This window comes from Aythya ferina (genome assembly GCF_964211825.1).
Source record: "Aythya ferina genome assembly, chromosome: 1".
Classification (NCBI taxonomy): Eukaryota; Metazoa; Chordata; class Aves; order Anseriformes; family Anatidae; genus Aythya; species Aythya ferina.
In genome coordinates, this window is record NC_140296.1 from 83,273,590 (window position 1) to 83,297,318 (window position 23,729).

General features: G+C 42.9%; 1 long non-coding RNA gene across 4 annotated transcripts; it reads right to left on the reverse strand.

The window, feature by feature from the left end:
- Positions 1 to 1,615: 1,615 nt before the first annotated feature.
- On the reverse strand, positions 1,616 to 19,796 carry LOC311430095. Of its 4 annotated transcripts, XR_014688553.1 has the most exons (6): positions 19,506 to 19,796; positions 18,971 to 19,080; positions 10,937 to 11,225; positions 8,356 to 8,422; positions 8,008 to 8,282; positions 1,616 to 2,494 (listed from the first exon to the last, which is right to left on the reverse strand). It is a non-coding gene; the product is annotated as an uncharacterized lncRNA (long non-coding RNA). The 4 variants fall into 4 exon arrangements; XR_014688552.1 differs by lacking the exon at positions 8,008 to 8,282; XR_014688554.1 differs by lacking the exons at positions 8,008 to 8,282; positions 8,356 to 8,422; positions 10,937 to 11,225 and having other exon boundaries at positions 19,506 to 19,787.
- Between the last annotated feature and the right edge of the window lie 3,933 nt (positions 19,797 to 23,729).

Here is a 23,729-nt window from a genome sequence, read left to right on the forward strand (position 1 = left end):
GTAGGTGTTGCCTAGCTTCCCAGGGCAAGGTGACGCACTTAAGTTGTGTTTTCCTCCTTTATTTACAGGAACACCTGTGTATTGAAGGAATTTGGACCTTTTTAGAGCCTGTCTCCTCCATTCATCCTATGCCTCACAGCTCTTTACACAGAGCTGTTAGCAGCAGCGCTGCCATGTGCTCCACCAGACTAAGGAAAGATCTCCTTGTCCTCCACCCCAGCAGTGTGCCCAGCTGTTCCCTAACCCTGCATGGAAGATACCAGAACACATCTGTACCCACACCTGCATCTGCCCTTCCTCCCCACCCACTCCCCAAGGAGGGAAGCCCTTTTCACACATCCCTCCTCCCAGCGAGCACTCCTGCATCACGTTCATCACCTCCCTTAATAGGGAAGACATCAAGCGGCTGCGTACTGTAAAAATGTTTCCTCTTCGCTCCCCGATTCCCTCCCAGGGTCAGAGGGTATGCTGCCAATATTAATGAGCGTCGCTCAAGAAAGCCGCGCAGAGCTGCACACCCATCTTTGAGGCGCAGAGCTGTACGGGGAGGTTAATTAGCCTGCCAGGGGGCACAGGAAGCCCTTGTCAGAGCCACCAGTGCTGTTTGTGTTCCCGTTATTTATTTGCATGACAACAACCATTTTCTGGATGACTTGCATCCAGGAATTAAAACAGGGAGGGCTATTCACACCACCTAATTTTTGTACCTAAATTAGAAGACTAGTCTCCTGAGGTGTCTAAATTAAGAGCTTTGAATCATCTCTGGAGTAATATCTCTATCTCCACTGACTACAGAGAGACCCTAGGGATACAAGCCTCTGAATATAGGTGATTATAGCTAGCTGGTGTGTACACCTTATTTCCTGTACAGTTTATTTAGCTTCTCTCATTTAAGCTTAAAAATAGGATGCAACAAAAATCTTCTGAGGATCAGAACCGATTTATTTGTGTGCAATTGCATGTACATAGAGAGTTCCACTGACTTCAGGAGCACAGTCTGAAAACATTTTTCAAGCTATTAAAATGTTTCTTAATGTCATACGTACTATATACATAAAGTATACACATGTGGTTAAGCATCTGCCGAGTCAGAACTGTATTTGTCTGGGAATCTGAACTAAACCCACCAGTAAAATTTTACCATTAAAAAAATATATATACATACACACCACTACACTAAGATAAGAATGTTTCCAAAAAAAAAATAGAAAGAAAACAGCAGCCTAGCTCTCCCAGAAGAAGACATGCTCGCCTACCTGCTGCAGTTAAATAGTATTCCCAGAGTTGTACACATCACTGTTAATATTATCAAAGATGCTGCGTGCACAGTGAATGCTGAAAAACTAGTCCACATTGGCTCCTGTGCCACTGAATCACAACAGAAAAGACAGGCACAGTTTGTGTCATTCTGGCAAACAGCAATAGGAAAAGAAATTTAATCTCCCAGTTTCCAAAGTACATTGCAAATATTACAAGTGAAAACATATTTTTAGGGTAGTCATTCTTTTTTTTTTTTTCCTCCTGTTGCATTCGCTTTTTTTCTCTTTTTCTCTAGTTCATTTTAAAAATCTAAAAAAAAAAAAAAAAAAAAAGGAATAAGGAAAAAAAAGACACTTTCAAGTCATTTCTACAATGTTCATTTCCTACCAGGGGAAGTCAATATTTTGCTCAAACAGAATCACCACAGTACAGTCACCAGTCCAAAGTCAATTATCTTTCCAAACTGATTGGCACAGGTCCTTTGTCCACACTGTGAGACAACACATGAAGTCAGTATGCACCAAGGTAAGTGGGGTGGAAGGGGATAGTGCCACCCCAGCCAGCAGAAATACACACCCTGGTTGCTTCAGAGGGGCACAGCTCCAAAATGAGAGCAACCTTCTGACCCAAATTAGCTTGAAAAAAATATATATATTAATTTTGAAAGAGAAAAAAATAATCCGAAGGAATGGCTAATATTTAAACACTGTAATTATTCAGGGACATTAACAGGTAAAGGAGATGTAAGCAATGTTGCTGGCACATGTTGTTTTCTCTCTCTCTCTCTCCTCCCTCCCTTCTAACGAGAGTTCATGTACGTACTCAGATGTACATGCACACCAGAATCCCCCTTGCTGCTTCTCTTGTTGAAGTCCAAGGTTGGTAAACACCAACATATTTCAGAAAACACTTCAGGATCTCTCAGTCCCAGGACTTTCAGGGGTGAGACTAGATTGCTGAGCTCTGGTGACGCTGTTTTGCTTTCTTCTTCCACTGGATGGAGGGATCACGGTCAGGCCACTAAAGAGAAAATGAGTGTTGGACCCCTGCTTGCAATACCGTAGTACTTCGTCTCTCTTTCTGCTTCAGCAAGGAAATTCTGCAAGATGCAACACTATATTCAAAGTTGTTCCTTTCCTCATTTCTAGGTGAATAGGCCAGCTGATGAGAAAAATGGTCCTCGGTTGGTGGTGGCTTCAGGTGCAAACCACAACCTTAAGAACAAACCTTTGTTCTAAGGCAAAGACAGAATACAAAACTAGATAGTACAAAACTAAAAGAACAGAAATCACAACTTTTAATTTCTGTGCAACTTTCAGCCTTATGATCTGAAGGATGACTTTTATAAGTTTTCAATTCTCTCTCCTCCTTCCCCCTTAAACAAAAATCTTTGCAAATTATTATTGTTATTATTAATCACATTTTCTACAGTAGAACTGAAGCACCAAGGATTAATGAGGATGTAGCCAGGCATTAATGTAGATAAATGGGGATCTACCTTCCTCTGCATTGAGTGCTTACCTCCTCATGACCCACTCTGGAACAAACAGGTCAAATAAGGCATATTTCTGTGTCTTCCTACAGCACTAACCTAAAAAGCCAGCTCTACCAAATATGCACAAAGTAGCATGACCCATGGGAATTTACAGTCTAGGTAGGTAAGAAAGAAAAAGGAGAGGGGAGGCGAGACACACAACTGGGGTGAGATACGCAGGGAAAGGCATATCATATTGGAGAGTGGGACAATTTAGGAGAGACCTATAAGACACTGAAGAGAGAGAAGGGAAAGAAGAAAAAAAAAAAAAAAAAAAGAGGGTGCTGACAGTGACAGCATGAAGCACAGGCAGTAAGAAGGGCAGGATTAGAATGAAGATGAGATGACAGTTTCTCAAATTTGGAGGGAGCAAGCAGATCTGCATAGGGCAGAAGCATCTCAGTTACAACTGCACCAAGTCCTTTGACTTGTTTCACTGCCTCAGCCCAAGAGCTTCCAGTGCCGTCCTCAACAGCTGGGCACTGCCTCCTCACACAACATACTTCACTGGCACTGCCCCCTCCATGCACCACCAGGCATCAATGTCATTATGCCAGGAAAGTGAAGCAGCAGACCAGGGTATACCTCCCTAGGGAGCCTTGTCCTCGGCTCCTAGATCTCAAGAAAGATTGGCCAGAAGAGGCCAATGGAGCAGCTAAGCTCATCCTGCTCATTGCACAAGCCAAAGAGCATCACCCGTTTGCCCCTGCACGGAGCCAGACAACACCTCTTTGATTACCGTTCAGAAAGGCACTCAGACAGCCTATGAAGATATCAAGACATCAAGAATCCATCATTCCCCCCTTGGTCATTGATTCCCCTAGCTAATCCTCTTTGCTAAAAAAAAATAAAAAAATAAAAATCTGTCACCTCAGAAATATCAAATTGTACTCCTGGAAGCTAGACATTCAGTACAGCTCTGTGACAAAAGGTCTTGCAAAAAATAAATAAAAAGAGAGAGAAATTCTCGTGGTCAAGCAGCAAGTATTCTGAGATCTAACCAACTGCCACATCTGGATGAGAACATTTATTTGAATGATATGGACACATTCTTTTGGGCCAACTCTTCCACCAATATTGTGCAACCATATTCTGTACCTCACGGTCACATTCAAAGAGAGATGGTGTAGTCTGCTTCCTCACAGAACTTCACAGGTGGAGCCTGGACAACCAGACAGCAAAGATGTGCCTTCACACTCAAACAGGCAAAAGATTTGGTTTAAGTTTTGCCTTTGTTGGCTTCTCATAAGAAGAATGGATTTTTTTTTCCACATAGAGCTGATAATGCCATTTTCTGCCCACTTGCCTTGTTTCATGGAACATCAAGTAAATCTGCCCATTTAGTAGACATATTGAGGCAATAACAACCAGTATATGTAGATAAAAGGACTGCTTATTTTGCTTTAAAGATCATAAATCAAATCTGTCCTTACACACAGATGTCATGCAACAAAGCTTATAAGAGTTTGGGCCAGCAGAAATTTCAAGGAAATACATGTAAGTGCATTTAAAAAAATAAATAAATAAAGCCATAATGTTTGAACACGGCAGCAACGAAAACTCATGCAAAAATAACTACCCAAAGAAAAAATATTTTTACTGTTAACTGCCTAGTTAAAATATTTGAGTATAAAAAGTCAATAGAGTTTTTAAAAAAATATTAAGACTTTCATTGCAAATATAATAATAACCACATTCCTATTGATTGCTACAACTCCTTGGACTTTGCTTTTCAATAGCCTTAAAATTCCAGCAGGGGCAATTCAGCAATTGATATTAAACAGATAGCAGTTTGTCAAGAGCATAATACAGCCTAATTAATTATTTTTTCCATCTACATCCAATTAAAACTTTCCTCCTACTGAAACATTTATTTTGCTTAAGCTGATCTGTAAAATTTCTTTCTAGACGTTAGGTTTGTGGTCTTCCTGACTGTTGTTAACAATAACAAAAATATAAAATACAAGAGTATATTGTGGCAATAATCTATCCTATTAGAAGGGTTTCCTTTTCTTCCTAATACTGGAGGTTGAAAGGAGGATCAAAATTAAGCCACCAGCCAAACACCACAGGTCCATGAGGGAGATGAGAGACCAGACAGGAGTTGCAGACCAGAGTGTGCAGGATTTGTGGCTAAGGAAAAGAAGTGCATTGTGTGTGCTTTTCAAATGTATTTCATCAGAGGGTGTTTATAGAAAGAATTAATGATAGTCAGAACTCAAATCTTATCTCCCTAAAGGGTAACAGCTATTCTAAAGGGGAAAAAAAGAGATGCTTTCAGCTTAATCACTAAGTAAAGTAAATAACTATATTTTTGGCCAGGCCAAAAAGACCTGGGATTTGCAAGAAGTTGAATTATATTTGAAATTATCTTTGATTTTAAATCCAGATGTCTCTAGTAATAATACTGGGCATTATCTCCCACCTGGAACTGAAAATGAAATTGGCTTCTTCTACACAGAAGGTTCCTTCCACAGTACAATCAGCTGTATTAATCCATTAGCTGAAATGTCAAGCTCAGCTGACAATTATCAAGTAGCTTTGCAAAAACAATGGCCATTCCTCATTACATTTACATGTAGGTAAGTGATATAACTAGTGAGGTCCATTCTGAAATGTTTGATGATCTTTTGCTTAATGTAACAACACTCTTGCAGCACAAGATTGGCTTTGTCTCAAAACAGACCATGACTTCCAAGCTCCACAGCTTCACACCAGGCAGAGCAGGCTCACAACACCTCATCCATGTGGGCAGAACTGCATTACACCTACCCTTGGAAGAGGGACATGACACAAATTTACTCCTGCCAAGAAAACTCTGGGAGGTATAGCACGGCTGTAAGCCAGCCAGAGGGCCCTGGGGTTTGTGCCTGATGGTACACAACACAACAACAGCGTTTGATGTTGATCCAGGTGATTTTTGGAAGGTAACAGCTTCCCTTGCACACCCATCGGCCCTGCCCATAGCAGCAACAGCAGCCAAAATAGCCAGCAAGAAACCCAAACCCTTGAGCTTCCTGACATGCAGAGTGGTCTACTGAAATAACCCACTTTCTAGACCTACATCTGGATTTTGTAGTAAAGCTGCAGCCGAGGAAGATGGTTCAGACTCTTCTTCATTGCTCTCATGCCAGAATATCTGCATCTGCAGGGTGCTTTCATAGCACCTGAGGTATGTTCCTGGCTCTGCTGATCGCAGCGGTGGATTTCCCAGTCATTTCAGCAATTGCTGGTGTTTTGCTCCTTCTGCTAGAAAAACACGCATCAAGCACCTAGAAGGGCTGTACAAAACTGCATTGGCTTGCTGGTGAAAGAGAGACGCGTAAGGAACACTGTTTTGGTTTCCTCCAACCCACTCTGCTTTTTTCTTAATAGCTAAATTTATGCAAACAACCCAGAGAAATATGTACCAAACAACTCAGATGAAGAGATATATTTAAAATGAAGTGGCATTTAGATAATATTTTGCCAGTTCTGCTGAGAAAAAAAAAAAATGCTCTAATTCTGCATGATCCTAGCACTGAAGTTACCCTAAGCAGTACACAGCTATCCAGATGGGTTTTGAGGGTTTGTACGTAGGGGTGACACTATTTATGGAACACTCTTGGTGAATGCAAGGAGGGAGAAACCTGAAGGCTTAATCTGTTCCCCCTGGAAACCAGAGCGCTGCCCTGATGAGGAAGGACTAGGCTGCTTGTTATATAACAGCATGTATAATGGATGAGACTTTCAGGGGGTGGGTGTTCAGGTGCCAAAAAACTGATGCACACAGAATCATTAGTCACTTCTGAGAAGTCTTTGGCAGGATCCCTAACTACATGGAACTGATCCACACCTATACAGCTCACAAGCAGGATGCTACAGACTTAATGGTCTGTTCTTGAGCAGATATATGGTTTGTTTTTGTTGAGTTATTGAGTTTGTTGATGGCTTCTTGGAGCAGAATGAGTTTGAATGAAAAAGGGAAGGTGATTCACAGAAAAGTGTCTTAGTTGACCAAAATACACATCCTCTCCTCTGTGTTGCTGGCTGCTACTGTCAGCTCCTGTTACAGGCAGCCTGAAAAGGTGTTTCCTTACTTTCTTTCCCCTCTTGCCTCACAACAAGAAGAGCGTGTGCCCTTCTTCATGATAACCAATGAAGGCATGAAAGCATTTTAGGAGCAATAGGGGAAGAAGAAGGGATGAGGAATATGTCCTGTCCTCGTTCTGCTGGAGCAGTTCAGGGTGAGAGCTATTGCAGACACTTCACACCAGAAGGAAGAAGGTCACAGCACTGAGCCTTTAACCTATTTGTTTTCTGCCAGAAGCAGACACTGGTCTTGAAGATAAAATGGATATGAAATGAAGGGTTTGAAACAGGTATGGCTAACATTTCCTCCTCAGTCATCGTCAGTCTCTTCCCTCTTGCCAAGTCAGCAAATTACTAGTTGTTGTCAACACCACCTGCCTTCTTTCACATGAAGAACAGAAAGGATTAAAAACAGAAGTCTGTTTGTTTTTTTTTTCCTACATGTTACATCTAGAGATCAGCTCCAAGACAAAAGAGATGTCCAAAAACACTGGCAACAGAAAGCAGAAGATACATACAAGAACAGCTTCTTCCACAACTCAACATTTTGTCTCTGTTAATAGATACACCCTCCTGGCATCCAGGCCTTTGGGATGGTGGCAATAGTATCTTCTCACATACTGAAATACCACCACACATCATGCCACCGCACCTCATTGAACCAAGTGGAGACACTGGAGATAAGCTGATAGGAGTGCCTAAAGCAGAACAGCAAGCTTCGAGCCCAAGACCTACAGCAGGGATTCACCCACTGTGAGGAGCTAAGAAGAGGGTGCATTTGGTGAGCAGATAGCTCACCAAAGAGAAAAAGAGTAGGGAGAGAGTGAAAAGGCAAGTTCTGGAAGAGTCCATAGAGGGATATCCTAAAATCTTGCTATTCATCCATCATGGACTTCCCACTGCCATTTATGAACCTGTTTCTCCAGGCACAAACACTAGTTTCTAGATAAGCATTCCAAAATTTAGTTTAGCATCTTTCTACATACATCTGAACATAGATAAGTAAAGACATTTCATCACAGCACACAAAATGTGCTGTTTGCATCACCCATTTTGTAGTCAACACAAAAGAAAAAAAAAAAAAAAAATCAGTCGAGCCAAACTTACAAAAAGACCAGCCTGTTCATTTGGCTCACACTTACCCCACACAAAGGAAATCCAAGGACATTTACAGAAAACAGCCACATGCTGTGCACTGATACTAAGACAAAACGTTAACGATCTACAGAGGGGCTCTGGCCAGGTGTCCCCAGCAGTTCCTCCTCCCTCAGTCCAGGGTGAATTCAGTGACTGTGTGATCAGCTCCAGGTTCTCAAACAACAGAGGTCTTGCAGTGCTGTCAGGCTTCACATCTCTCTGATTTGTGCATATGACAGGCACATCACCTCTCCACGAGGCTGAGGTACGATCACAGCCACTGACAAGGGAATGAAAGCCATTTGGCTTTGGTACCAAATTGCTAGTCAGAAGAACACAGCTGTAGTACTCACCTCTGGCCCAGGCAGCTCTTGATATTCTGCTATTTGCAAGCTTTACCACAGGGCTTTTCACACGTGCCTGGGAAGAGAAGTCGAGGCTTCACTGTGGCAGGTCAAATCTAATGCCCTCTGTCACAATGACTTTCAGAGCAAAAGCACCCAGCCTCTGCTATATAAAAGTAATGCTTCACCCACAGCCTGCTCAACAAATCAAGAGAAATCAGACCAATATCTAACATGGTTTCAAAAGTCCTATGGAGCTCCCTGATACAGCAAATAACAGGTCAGTCAGCAGTGGCTGCTTCTGCCCATAGGCTACTTATTCCTGGGCCCCAAATTGAGCTGTGCAAATGATCCAGTTTTAAGTGGAAGTTAATGGAAGGCTGGATACCTCAGCTTAAAAATAAATGTAAAAAAAAAAAAAAAAAGTGTTTGCAAGCAGAACTAAACACCTTTTACATCAGAACCCTGCCAGCAAGTCAGCCAGCATAACAATTACAAATCAGTGATTTAAATCCCAATGGGATTTAAAGGGTTTCTCACCTGAAATTCATTGACCTGTGAGAATTACTTGCCAAATGTGAGCTAACTCAGGTTTAATTTGCATAACCAGTTTCACAAAGCTGAGGGTAACATGGTAGCTTTTTCTCCAGTTACTCTCAGGACTCAAAGAACCACTAACACCACTGCACACCCTGCCTGCTGAGGAGACCTTGGAGCTGCAGAGCTCAAGTAGCAACAGCCTTCAAAAATTTAGCCTGGCATGGCCACACAGAGCCCAGGATAAGCATCCAATGGCTGAAGCCTGCACAGCATCTTCCTTCTTCCAGGCCAATGCTGGCAAAGCCCAAGTAAAGAGCAGTGCAAACCCAGTCACAGTGCCAACATCCAGATCCATGTAGTCCCATAACGTGGGGCAGCCCCCGGGATTGCCTACAAGCTGCTAGCATGTTTCAGTCAAGATGTATTAGACAAAATGGTCACCCAGTCCTTTTCAACCAATGTCATGGTCACCAAAAACCAGGGAAGATAATCATCCCCACCTAAATATCAGTCAGACCAAAACAAAGGTAATTTGCATCTTTGTATTGGTGTTGTCTGCTGCTTGAGGACATTAAATTACTTGACAAGCCTGGATGTGAAAAGGATTGATGTTCCCATTTTCCCCAGTTATTCATAAATCTAGCTGTCCCTCCACATCATGCGCAGTTTTGGAGAACACATTAAGGGTATTTTTCCACTGTCCAAAAAAAGCTTTAGGGAGGTTTCCCCCCATCTGTGAGCAAAGAGTAGAGTGGAGAAAACATCTGTGCAAACCCATCAAAGCCAGTTCTATAAAAAATATCTTCTGTTCTGAAATGGCACAACAATTATCTTAAACGCCCCATTGAAAGCTAATGGCATGGGGGGGGGGGAGTAATGGACGTTTTTTATTCCCTCCCCCCTCCCATGCATGGCAGAGGAGAAAATGGGTTTGCTTCCATCCCCATGGGATATCCCAGACCTAAGCCAGGCTTCTGTGAGTCTCTCCCACTCCTGAGCATGCAGAGCTACTGCATGCACCCAAAAGTCACCTTGCTTAAGATAATAACCCAGGAGAGAACCTCAAAAATGACTGGAGCTATGAAAAAAAAAAAAAATGAAAAGCTTTCCTTGCAGTGAAAGTCATCTTTATATGTGCAGTTCATCTAAGAGAAGGTTAAAAGGTGACTTGATCACAATTTACAAGGGGCTGCACTGAGACACAGATAGATCTCCTGTCTTTTTTTCTCCCAGCTATTAAAGAGCCAACACTGGGAAGCTGAAGCTAGACAGAATCAGATTAGAAATGAGGTGTGAATTTTTAACAGTGCGGATAATTAATCATTGAAACAGCTTACTCAGGGATATGGAGTATTCTTCATCACTTGGAGTCTTTAAATAGATACTGAATTTCTTTTTAAAAGAAGACCTGCCAGGTCCCAAACAAGAGTCAGAGGCCCAGCGCAGGATTATGGCCAAGCCCTTTTGCTCTGCCCCTGCTGCATGACGCAGGCTAAATAGCCATAGTGCATTATCAGGGTTTAAATATCCCTGGAGGATATTCACACTGTCTGACCTTAGTAGTGTCTAGCTCTCTTTACAGAGAAAGAAGGCAGCAAGGCTTCTCCAAAAGGTAATTTACAGCAGGGGCCAAATTAATGTGCTCTGAATTACCACTTTGCACAGCTTTTCCTAAAGCCATTTGTAACCAAGCACATTCAGACACCAGCAAACTGGAGACCAGCTCATGACTACCAAAATGGCAAGCCACCCCTACATCCCTTTTGCAGGAACACACACCTCAGAAACTGCACCACCCAGGGCAGCACCACAATCACAGTCTTCCCCTTTCTGCCCTCCTGGGAGGGAGGCAGAGAGCCCCTATGGCAGCATCACCCCTCTGCTTGCTCTCCCTCTGAGCTCACGCCTGATCACAACTTGCTGGGGCATCACCAGGTGAGTCCCAACAAACCCAAGCTCTGTTCCTCATCCAGCTTTGGGACAGGTTCCCCTCGCTGAGAGAGAAGAGCATCCATTTTAGTGGCCTGTTGTATATTTACACAAAACTTACCACTTCCTTGGTGCTTCTGCTGCAGAAGGGAGAACTTCATTTCACGCCATGGCAGACCTTGCAAGGAATATTTGGTGAAACAGCAAGGACCAACTGGATCCCAGATAAACTTAGTTATCTCTCCCTCCTTCTGCCAGGTGCCACTGGGGAAAGTAACCTCATAGGTCTTCAGTGGTAAGTAACTTTTTTTTTTTTTTCCGAGAAACGATAATTCTTTGCAGATCTTTACAAATATTTTCCTTCTTCTGTGCTGTTAACACTTGCTGTTGCCAACAGATGTTGCCAATTTCTGTTTGAAATGTAAGGAACAATCATAATTTTGGACTCATTTGCAAAATACAAAACCAAAAATCCCCTCCAAAGAATACCTAACAGACAAAAGTTTTTATGAACCAGAAATGAATTCATAGCCAGGTTCATGAGCAGATCACTGAAATCTTACTTAGCAAACACATCCTGAAGAGCCAGTGTTTTTTTTTTTTTTTTTAGCAGAAACACAGAACATTTTAGGCATCAAATCTGCCGTGCGCAGTTGTACAACAAAGACCACTGTGATTGGCAGCAGGCTAATCATCTTGCTTGTACATAAAGGTTATAGCAGAGTAATTTTTATAATTACACATGAAGTGTTGAAAAATTAGGTGCCTGGCAATTACAAGAATTACAAGAAAAATATGCACCTCATTCTACCAGAGCTAACTCCAAGAAGCACACATGCTCTTTGATGATACGGACCTTCACTGTTCTCTCTCCATAGTTCTGGAAAATTGCCTGACTAGGTTTTAAGCTGTTTGTTTCACAGGACTTTCCAAAATATTTCTGATTCCAGCTTGGTAGCAGCTACACCCATCTTTGCCATGAATGTTTAGGATTGATGCACCCAGGACATCAGTTTATCGTAACAGAAACGCACACACACAAAAATGTGTACGTGTGAATACCTACACATGTATTTTATACATAGGCATATATTTCTAGGTAAAGGTGTTTCCACTACCAGTTTGACATACGTTGACTTTCCCATTACAGAACACTATTACATTTTTGACTACTAATGAGCAGTAGAACTGAGATGTTAACACACAGAATAAGCAGGCATGTAGTCATCTGCAATGCCTACTTACAGATCTTGATATTTCTCCCAAGTCAACCACTCAAGGAAGCAGCTATGGCCACTTGGAGGACTTGGAAAAACACAGCCTAACCCCATGAAATCAAAAAATTTGTGATGACTCACTGTCTGACACATCAGCGGTACCCATCACAAGATCAGCCAGGAAGGAGGACTTGCCCACCTCTTCGTCAGCCACATATATGAACTACAATCACAGATTTTTACTAGTAGATATAGAGAGTGGCCTTAGAAGGAAGCCCAGAATGATAATTATACATGATTCAACACTTGCTTACACTTTCCAATCCACTTGGCGGCACGAGGCTCAAGGAGCACAGAAAGAGCCAACTTTCAACCATGCCCTTTAAGCCATTTGCCTGTAGAGACAGTGCATGACTCACAAAGCAGGGTATTCTCAGCTGAGACAGCAGCTTCTGAGTCAGCAGCAAGCAGCCAAGTGTCTGCTGGTAAAGGTGACAGAAAGGTCAAAGCAGACTGATAACTCCAAGGGAAGGAGGAGCCGGTAACAAGCTGAGCCACCTTGGGCTGCACACTTTGGCTGGAGATGCCGTAGGATGTCCTGGTGCTGCTGCTAATCACTGAAGCAGCAGGTGCCTTTTGGACTGTTTTATTAGTCCTTGTGGATACACCTTTCCACAAACAAGCTCTTCTCTGGAAGAAGAAAAATGACATATGGTACACTGCCACACAGAAGCTCTCCTGTGAGGTCTTCTTAAAGAATGGGAATTAAACAACAAAACTGTCATTTACGGACCATAAGTAAAATATATTGCCTGCTAAAGCTCATCTGTCCCTTCTCGATTAGTTATACTTGCAGGTATAAAGGAACAGCACAATCCAATGATAACACACTATGAAATGACTCAGATCCATTAGGGATGGAACCACACAGAGCCCCAAAGGACTGGTCCCTTCCACCAATGGAACCAGTAGGACACAGCAGTAGCTCTCAGGCACGGTCCTGGGGTACCACATGCTTCTCTACAGCACTGACAGCTAGAGAGAACAAAACTTCTCACAGGTAAACTGGCCATTGAGAAAGGTCCCCCTTCTCTTGCCTTGTCCTGTGAGCCAGGAATTATGACAATAGGAAATGAAGATTTTAAAGATGAAACTAAGCCACACTTCAGGGGATACTTTGTGTTCCTGAGTTGCTCTGTGTGTGTACCTCTGAAAGATGAAGCTACTCATCACTCATTTGGTGCTGTGCTCATGGCTTATGCTCTGCAGTGGTAATTTACTTACCTGCTACCCGTAATAGCACTGAAAAGACGACCCCAGGAAAATTCTTCAGTGTAAATGCAAGTAAAGGATTACAGACTGAGTCAGAAGAAACAGCACTGCAAGGATACCAGTAATCATAGAAAAGCTAAAAAAAATTTAAAAAAAATAAAAATCCCTTTGTTTGCATGGACTGTAGATTCACTAAGGGGTACTGTGCTTGCTTGGCACTGGCTGGGGCAGGCAAGGGCAATAAATGTTTAGTTTGCCTCTGTAAAGGCAGAGTGACAGATCTCTGGGGCGAAAGGACTGAAGTATAGGAGGACTCCCATCCATCAGCTCAAAACTGCTCCACTTTTTCCAGTCCCCAATTACATATCTATAAGAGTACAAACACAATTGAATTGTACCACTGTGACTGGAAACTGAGGAGATTCAGGTTTACTGGAATGAGAGGGAACAGAGAGGGAATGAAAGGGAAAGTCAGAGGGAACAGTACATAACTTTGGGGTGAAATCACAGTCTCTCCTGTATGGTGAAGAGGAAAGCACTCGCTGCTTGCCTGGGGGATGGCAATAGGGCACAGCAGGGCATCTGAAGGTGCAACACCTCTGTGAATAGCAGAAGAGGGCTGCTTAAAGCACAAGGAGAAAAGCTTTATGCTTTTTGTACGTGGTCACTGCTACAAGCTGCCTCAAATCAGCTAGACAGCACCTCAGACAGCGCTAAGAGGCACGAGCTAAAGCAGTCAGGGATCATGCCTGCTGTTTAAGCAGCACCGACAATCAGTGAGCCAGCATACAAGGATGCTTCTCAGCTGTGTGTTATTAAGCAGCATATTTTCAGCCAATGCAGCCAGGTTTGCACCTTCACTTGGCTCAGGGATCTCACCCCACCCCTGGAAAAACATCATGCTTAAGAGGGGAAAAGAAGGTCTCAGTTCCCACCTCCTTCTAACTCTTCACATTTGGGTTGTACCTGTCATTACAAAAAGGTACTTCTGTTCAGCTTGCTTCTTCTCCAGGCCTGTTACTTCCTTTCCATGCTTACTTGCAGAGATCAAGGGTGCTACAGAAAATCAGAGCAGACACTACAGACCTATCAGATGGCAGTGATCCCCAGCTGATTACAGTGCAACCCTTTTAGCTCCTTGAGTCATTTTTGCAGAGATTTAGGAAGAACGGAGTTCCCTGAAGCACAGGATACTGTAATTATCCAGCACAATCAGGCACTGTGATGAAAGGCTCTTTTCTCACCAGACAGGGCTCCTGTGACTTGTTGAGAGGACACTAAGTCTCAGAGCCCTCTGCAAAACCAATAGGGCAGGCAGATCTGCCCACCTGGGCTTGGTTTTCTCTGTCAGGCATCATGAGCTCTGTGATTAAATGTCCCTGTGAAGAAGACACATGGGTCACTCCATCAGCCAGGTGTCCTCCCCTGGACCCAGAAGGTTCCTCTCACATGGGAGGCAGTTCATGATTGACCTCAAGGCAGTGTAGGGAACCTCCAGAGCGAGACACCCATAACCCACTCTGCTGCAGATAACAAAACCAGAGTAAAAGGGGAAGAGAGGAGGAGGTGCTTTGCTGCTCAGAGGTCCAACTTCTGAACACCACAGGGGGCAGGCACAGTTGAAAAGGAGAAATCTGACTGTAAGCCTGAACACCCTGGTTTTCATTGCTTTTTCTGATCTTTAACAGTATTTGATCATACAGAAAGCTATTTCACAGTTTCTCAGTGCCATTACTCCAGTGTGTGTAACCCACAACCATCAGGAGTAATGTATCCCGCTTGCCTGCACAGCAGGATAGCTTGAGAAAGAAAAAGTGAATTTGATTTTTGAGCACTTGGTCCAGGTGCCACAGCTTGCACTGGCTGTTGCTTCCCTTCCCATACAGGCTTCAGCAAAGGGCTTCTTTCCACAAAGCAACGTCAGCACATCAAGTAAAATGAATAGAAGCAAGGAAAAGAATGCCTCCGGCACTGCAGGGCTTTTAAGGAATAGCTGTACTGCAGCACCTGGAGAAAGCACGATGCCAGGGAAAGCCCCAGGAGAGCAGAGGGAGCAGAACCAAGGCATCACCTTCAGGGAGGACCCAGCACCCCCTCCCTTTCATGCTATTTTTGCTGAGGTTTGCTAAGGCAGGTCAAGTCACATGTTTCAGTGGCTTTTCTCAATCTAATCAGCTGTTCAGTGGGATAAGAATCCAGAGGGTACTAGTGCAAACTGTAACACTATGCATGCCTCAAGTCTATGCCTAACACACAAGAAACGCAGCAGAAGGAAAATTATTTCTTCAGAGATCATGACTTGTACCTTCTTGTTTATGCACTTAAGTCTTTATCCATGGCCATATAGTGGAAATTGAAAGACTTGTCCTCACGCACCTCTTGTGTGGCACTCAGGCTTCATTCGCACTGGTACCTAGCACTGTGTTGGGACTCAGCCCCACACAGCTGTTTGCTCACTCCCCCCTCAGTGGGAATGGGAGAGAGGATTTGGGAAAAAGTAAACTCATAGTTTGAGATAGGACAGAAAAGGAAGGGAAAATAATAATGATGATAAAAGAATACACAGAACAAATGATGTACAACACAATTGCTCACAACAAACCAACCAATACCCAGCCCACCCCTAAGCAGCAGCTGCCTCTCCAGCCAACAGCCCCTAGTTTTTTTAGTTCAACACAACACCAAAGAGTATAGGCTATCCCTCTGGCCAGCCTGGGCCAGCTGTCCTGGCTGTGTCCCCCCCTCAACTCCTGGTGCACACCCGGCCTCCTTGCTGGCAGGCCAGCACAAGCAGAAAACTCCTTGCTTCTATGTAAGCACTTCTCTGCAACATCCATGCATTATCAACATTATTTTTCTCCTAAATCCAAAACACAGCATCATACCATCCTCTACAAATAAAACTATCTCAGCCAAAACCAGGAGAGTGTCTGCCCTTCAGAAATCTGTATCATGGCACTTACACAGACCACACTCTAGAGAGGCTTCAAAATGTACACACCACCCCACTGCACCAACGTCTTGTAGCTACATCTTCAGAGGGTGAATTTTTGGCAAATCCAAAGTCAGGGTTCCCACCAAAGGGCTCTGAGACAAGCCCCAGAAGAGATGTGTTTCTTTCCAAGCTCTCCAGCTCTGGAGTAATGATCCAGGTCAGCACTTCAGGCTCTCTGCCATGGAGACAGGAGCCCCAGAGCCCAAACACTTTTAGTAAAGTGATGCTCTCTTTTACTGCAAATCTTTAGAAGTCTTAATAATGAACCAGAACATTTCATTTGAGCTTAGTACTGTTAGAACTTTGAACTTTTTTGTCCAGCCCTTTTGGGTCACCCACGCTGACTGAGTGACTACACTTAGCCTCATATCCCTTCCGAAGGGCATTTAATCCCCTGCAAACACAGGCAGCCAGGTGCTTCAAGCAGTTAGCTGCTAAGTCCATTTTATACCTCTGGTTATCCTTCTCTGGTTCTTTCTCCCCAGATTATTCCTTTTGCATTTGCTTTTCTCTGACTAGCTGAATCTTTTGTTCAGCACCAAAATTCATAGAATGTCTATTTCACATGGAGAAGAGCGGGAAAAAAATCCATTGTTCAATACAGCACATCAATTGGGAAAAAAACAATTATTCCCACCCTCCTCCAAATAACTTTCTCTACTCTCTCACAGAGAGTTATACTTAGAATCATAGGGATCTTTCTGTCCATATCTCTACTGCAGAGAGCCTGTATAAGAGGAAAATACTCTAAGGCACTAATACATTAAGGAAGCTACCATGCAAGCTCTGGGCCACAGAGACAGTGCTCAGTATTTGCATTGCCGTTTCAAGAAGATTTTTCAAATAATAGACCTTGAAATACACTATTTGCAGATGAAATTGTTTTCCACCATCCTGGGAATAGGGGTCAAGAAAAAAGCTAATGATGGCCTTACAAATTATACACAAAAAATAAACATCCCTCACATGCAAAGCTGCTCTCAAGAGATCATGTCATTAACAGCTGCACAGTCTGAATTCCTTGGTCCTGATTTCCAGACAGGAACCCAAACAGCCAGCAGTGAGTCACATGGACTTCTCAGACTTTTCTTACCCTCAGTGAATCCCAACTGCCCAAGTGGGCTATTTGGAAGGCTCCTCACTAAGCTGCTCCACACATTGCCTCTGACACAGCCCGTCCCATTTCACCTTGCTTCTCCTTCCAAGGCCAGATGAACTGCAAGACCGTTCAGTCTTACAGAGCTGTGCCTTCAGATTCACCAGAGTAGTAGGAAGGGGTGCTGAGCAGAAACTCCAGGTGTAGTTTATGTGTTGCAAGTGCAGGCACCCAGGAGCTACAACTGGAGTACAAGTGCCAGAGAATCTGGAAGACTTAAAACAGCTCTGCCATGGAAGTGAATCACCAGAACCACCCTAAGGAAAGGCGCTCAGTAGAAGAGAAGCTTCCTCAATTTAAATTGAAACCCATTAACCTGGAGACCAAAACTACTTACGCCCAAATACTTCTGCTTTACCACCAGAAGTCATTCTCCAGTAATCCTACTAACATCTTTTCCTTCAGTTCCGTAAGAGTTAGCAAAAGTAAACTACAGTTAAGCTATTGTAACGAGGGACTGGAAAAGACAGTCATTCCATTGTGCCACAAGTGCTAATAGCCCATTTTGTAGAAAAGGGTGTATTGCTCTGTGGAGCAATAAGCTCTGTGGCTTTCTAGCCATTATCAACAACTCAGCTCCTCAGCAAAATAACAACGATCCTATATAGACACATCCTGCACAGCAACACAAAAATTAGGCCACAGAGCCTTGTGTCCACCTTTCTTACTCCTCAGTTCCCAGAAGCCACAAAACCAAAGCACACAGAGACCCAATTCCTGCTTCAAGCAGCTTTACACCATTTTTTTCTACCAAGGCAGGCCTAAATCACCCCTCTGAGAGGGAAAGTATCAAGCCTACAACTTTCCTGTCATACAGCAAGGCTTGTTGACTTTCCTCAGGTTAGCTCCTTCATGATTCATCTGAACGAGGCGGAAGCAGTTTAGCTGGGTTTCTCATTCACAGCCACCCACCACAAGTGTGGAGATTGGGCAGGCTGAGGAGGAGGAGCACAGTGGGGACTGTCCCAGGACATATCGCTTTGTTGTCCCCTCTGCCTGTCCAGCTGCATGTGCAGAGCAGGCAATGCTGGGGGCAAAAACACTTATCTGACACAATTGGATTTTCTTTTTTTTCCACCTCCTACCTGCTGTCAAAGGTGAGGATAGCACGGAATATACAAGTGTTTGGTTTCTGCTGGTCAGTGCAGAAACTTCTCTCAGAAAGAGTCATCATCCAAAAGAAGACCAGGTGCTGCCATAGTCAGAATGCTAACGTATCAAACCTGAAAACACACATTTAAGGGTCCAGGCTCTACAAGGGCTTTCCTTTCACCATCTGCATTTCAAGAATACAGGTCCTAATTCCACACCAGCCTTCCAGGAGCAGGCCCCAGCTTCTGCTACTCTTCGCTTGTCGTTGCAGGTGGTGGCAGTAAATTAGAGTAAGTAGACAGAAAAGTAAGAGCTGAAGGAGGAAAAGGAAGAGAAGGCGGAAGGAGGAGGACAACATTTTCACTCGTGAGAAATGCACAGTTGCAAGTCTACCAGGTAGATGAGCTAAGGGGTACCAGTTACCTTCAACATGGGAGTTCACTTGACACAGTCTTGCGGCCTTTGTTGGCATGGGTTATCTCAGTGACTTCCCATCATTTCCTGGAAGGCAGAATCAGGCCCACAGGCTGCACCTGTCAGTGCTCAAGCCTCATTACACAGAATAGGATCCAAACAGGCATCTCAATTAATCACACTCATGTATTAGTAAGTAATTCATTAATTCGATAAATTGCTCCAGGCCACAGCATAATCAGTCATGTCAGAGATTATAACAAAATCACGAACCAAAGTGTTAAACATGGGCCCATCCTTGCTGATTCATCATCTGTAGTAATCATTCATGGCAGAACAGGTATACTTTATATACTTTAAGACAGGTGGCATAGAAAATTAATCATCTTAATTGTGCAGATTTCCTCTATCAGATCTGCTGATTGAGCAATAAAAGATCTAAGCTGCATAAAATTCAGGAGCAGGCCAACTCAGAAAAATAAACATTGTCAAGATCTGCTCACTGATAGCCAGTAAATGCTCTGCTTGATAAATGGGGACTTACCTGCACAGTAACAAGTAATTCCTCATCCTCCAGCACTTGGACACTGGGCTGAGAAGATGCTGTAGGGACTGAGATCAGCTGCAGCCTGGGAGAACACGCTCAGCAAAGTCCTCCATCACCAACAGGCTGTCTAACATATTTTCTTCATTCTCATTTATATTGTCTGTTCCCAAACAGACCACTATAGCACAAAGGTGACTCCTATCAATAGGTTTCCTTCACTTGGCCCCATCTCCCTAGTCATGATCTCATGGCAAGGAGAAAGCTCTACATCACAGAGCCAATGAATTGAGCTGGAAGGGTCCTCAGCCCCGCAGTGTCCAATTAATCACACCTATCTTGTTACTTACAGGTGCCTGCCTGATTTCTTCTTACAGATCTCCAATAAGATCATCCTTCAGGCAACTTCATCTATGTTTAGAATTTTTTTCTGACTCTCTTCCTACAAATTAAGCTCATTACTTCTTGTTGTGGTTACCATATGCTTGGAAAAGAGACTGCTCCTTTGCTTTCTGCTATAGCCTTTTGTGTGTTTGAAGTTTGCTGCCCCCCTCTTCCCCATCCAGTTTCTCTTCTATGCTCACGATTCAAACTGTGTGATATTTTTAGCTGTGTTTCTCTTCCCTATGCAGGAAAAAAAGAAAATCAGATAGAACAAGACTGTCTTGTAGATTTATACTCTTGTCGTGAAGTTGGTTAAGACAGGTAATTAACTTAAAAGTTAAAACTAGGAGGAAGAGAGAAAGAAAAAGAAAGAAAGCTTTTTTAAAAATTGCCTTGACCACAACAGAATAAAAGTACCCATTGCTATTAACAGACCGTTTCATTTTATACCAATTTTAAGTCCAGGAGAGGGAAATTAAGCTACAATGTAAGGAAGAAAACATTACTTGATTTCTTCTTTCTGCAAATGAATTAAGTTATGTGTTACATAACATAGTTACAGAAGGCCAGAAGAGGGTACCTTTGTGAGCAGAAATTGAATGAGCTAGCTGATAAATGCAAAATTACCTGTACATGTACAGACACAAAAAAGTGCCTCATTGTCTCCACAAAATGTTTTCCCACACTTTGATTGTACTTAACTGAATAGTCTTTAGTAGTCCAAACTTGCAGATGGTATTTAGAGGCTATGTTACTCTCCGTATAGATGTGTGTTACTGTTCCTTTGCTTAATTTTAAGAGCACACATGCTATCTAGTTGGGACAGCACAAGACGTACAAATGAACTGTTCATTGTGATGGGACTCATGGGGTACGTTCAAAGCACAAATCTGTGACTGCAGTTTGCATCATCTGTCTGTAACAAAGTGCACAACAGTTCTTTATATATCCAAAGCCGTTACATTTACAGATTAAATAATTACACCTCTGGTGAGCTAAGTCCCACATGGTTAGGATTAATGTTTAATCGGGTAGTTTACAGCTACAACAACAGGCCTTGCTCTCAGAAGTGTGCCTACATGCTCTACCTGCTCATAAATCAATTCCAGGCTTTTCTGTCCTCTCATTAAAAGGGATGCTTTGAGTTGTCAGAAGCAGCATGGGAGCACCAAAGTCCTAATCCTGGGAAGTGCTGCATACTTCCCATGAGCTGCACAGAAACCCCCACTGCTGCTAAAAGCTTTCAGCATGAGAGAAGTTAGCTCTCTGCATGCCTGAGTCCTTCTGCAGAAGATAAGGTCATAAGGACAATTATTATGATGTGTTAGGCTGTGTGTGAGCTCAGAAGATATTAGACATTTTCCTGCCCCTGCCTCCCGTATCAACATTTTCTTCAAACCAAGAGCTAGTACACTAAGGGTAAGATTCATCACACAAAGCTGTCTACGAGTCTAGTCTAAACTCAGCAGGTTTTGTCCCTGTGTAGTCAGCTGAGATAGATGGGCACACTCCAGAGGGCATCACTTTCTGTCCTGAAACAGATGATGGAAATACATGAAACAACTCCCCATATGCCTGTTTTACAATACACTTCTAGCTTTGCAGTGGTTTAGATTTAGCAATAAGAATTTTCCGTGACAATATATATATTTATATTATATATACATGTATATACATTATTTTCCAGGCAAAGACCTCTTTTTATTTGAAGTCTGACAATGCTTTGAGCAGCAGTATGCACCACACATTAGGGTGATCCTATTACCAGGAAAGTCGAGTGTTCACATAATGACGTAGTCCATGAGATGACACTGCTTGGATCATGGATATATCTAGATCACCTTCTGGTTATGGCACAGTTTCAGTGATGACCAAGTAGACATGAGCTCCCTTTTCTAGGAAAGAAGGTGCATCTCAAGTTTGCCAACAAAACTATGGCTCAGGACTTCTTTACCCTTCGAAAGCTAAGAGATGAGGCTTTAAGATCTTCCAAGACAAAGAAGTTTTGCTACTTCATGCAAGTGCTAGCAAAGTCATTAAGATCCAAGAACTGTTTTCTGTTAAAAATTAGTGCCAGGTCACAAACAGCAGTGCATGACAGTCTAATAAAAAGGCCAGTTGCAGTATCACCAGTCAGTAATTTACTCCTTTGGGGAACAAATCCAACCAAGCTGTCAGTGACACTAAATATGCCAAATTTCTGTATATCTTCTGACTTGGCCATGAGGTAGAAAGAGGGGCCAATTCCCTTCTCTTCTCCCTGAGACGTGTCCATGACATGAGTTTCCATTACACCTATGCCAGCGCTGAAGGTGTGAATATACTGATACTTACACTGATAAACAGCTGTGTGCTCCTCACGTCTTCCATCACTACTAAGTGCTAGGGCTGTCTTTATAGCAAAGCTGCAGATCCTCCTCTGTATTCTCTGTTGTTCCTGCTGCTGCACAATCCACGTTGTCAGCCACAGCTGACTATCCAGGCACATATATCCCAATAATTTACAGCAATATTTCATACATTCATTCTGGAGTAGGGAGAGCAGAACTATCTTTTTGTGAGATACTTCTGTTGACGCTGCAGTCACCCAAGAACAACAAGCAACCATCCCTCATAAATCACCACACACCAGGCAAGCTAGAAACCCTCATCTCCACTCATGCACTGCCACAGAGGTTACGCTAGTCGAGGAAGACAGACCAAGAACAGGACTGATGAAAAGCTGCTCTGGGTATGGTGAGAAAAGCATGTCTCGCCTTCTTTTTCCCATTCCCAGCATTTTCCTCTGGTGTGGTTATTCAGCAACAGACAGCAGCTGTGGATGCAGATTGCCCTGCTTCAACCAAACTGATAAGCACAGGCTGCTTGCCTTGCTGTCAAAGTTTAGTTTTGTTTTGTTTTTTGCTTTGTTTTGTTTTGTTTTTTTGTAATACTGATTATTTAGCACTTTTTCTGGACGGCATCTGGCTGACACCTATACACCAAAACAAAACAAAACAAAACAAAACAAAAAGAAAAAACAACACTGTTCTTGTAAATTTCACTATCACCAAAATGGTGACAAAATACTCAAGACTTGCAGGAAATTCTGACATCCAAAAAAAGCCATTCTACAAAAAGGTGGTTGATGACTTCTAAGAAAAAAACTATGATTTTAAGATCCAGGACTGATAATAAACAGTAATCAAGATAAACACAAACTAAATGGTCTCAGTATGTTTATCTACAATAATTTTTATTGACAATATTTACCTCTATAAGCATATTGAAATAAAATGTTCCTGTAAGTGATTTTATAATTCTATGGTTACATATATATGTGTGTGTTTATTATAGCTGAAGAATCTAGTAGTTTTAAATTCAACTGGGGAAAAACAGTCTGGAAGGAGCAGGTAAGTTGCAAATATCTATATTACAATGTAGAGCTTTAAAAAAAAAAAATCAGAATTGTTTTCAATGTCTTCAGAAGGAGCCTCCCTGGGTTTAAAGCTATTTGATGTCAATGGGAAGACTCCTCTAAGTAGTTTTTTGGAGGGTCAGAAGCCCTTTGCAATCACCAGAATCAAAGGGAAAGTCTTGCCTTTGGACAGAAGCAGCTTGGCAGAACACAAAAGCTGTGGAGTAAAATCAAAAGCAAGGTGGCCTTTCCTGAACAGCAGGAATTTTCTTCTAACTTGTGCAGCCTTAGACAGATGAGGAGAGGTGGAGGCCGTGTCCAGCAATGCGTCCCTGGGCTGGATGCAGATGAGCAAAAGCCAGAAGCTGGGGAGGCCCACGGCAGGACTCTCCTGCTGTAAATATAGGTGTTTTGTGCTAACTGTAAATGAAACAAATCTGAGA